Here is a 386-nt window from a genome sequence, read left to right on the forward strand (position 1 = left end):
CTCTCTGACCAAGCCACACACCATGTCTCCGGCCGCAGTGTGCATTACCCTATTCGCTATCGTAACGCAGGTACTTCTTCCGACATATGTAAGAATCATTGCACAAAAATCACAGATAAGTTCCAAGGACAAACAGACATCCTCTTGTTGCAGAGATTATTGCTACGACAATAATCTAATCAGAAGCTACGTCTGCTAAATGGTCGTGGCTGAGAAGTAGTCTGGTAGACGCGGTCGTAGTTGTGGCTCCGTTACTGGTAGAAACTGTATATCGCAGCCAAGGACAACGATTGCTTCTTGTTGGCCTCGACACACGTGACGGGAGAGTCGTGTTATCATAGTAATAACACCCGCATCGTTATACCGACACTATTTATTCGCCACTT

The 386-nt window shown here is 46.1% G+C and overlaps 2 protein-coding genes across 2 annotated transcripts in view; one reads left to right on the plus strand and one right to left on the minus strand.

The window, feature by feature from the left end:
- Nucleotides 1-386, minus strand: part of LOC119589256 (Fanconi anemia group D2 protein-like) — a 52,010-nt gene that overhangs the window by 35,437 nt on the left and 16,187 nt on the right.
- Nucleotides 1-386, plus strand: part of LOC119589257 — a gene marked incomplete in the record, with an annotated part of 20,057 nt that overhangs the window by 8,876 nt on the left and 10,795 nt on the right.

The sequence above is a fragment of the Penaeus monodon genome, chromosome 25, assembly GCF_015228065.2.
Source record: "Penaeus monodon isolate SGIC_2016 chromosome 25, NSTDA_Pmon_1, whole genome shotgun sequence".
Taxonomy (NCBI): domain Eukaryota; kingdom Metazoa; phylum Arthropoda; class Malacostraca; order Decapoda; family Penaeidae; genus Penaeus; species Penaeus monodon.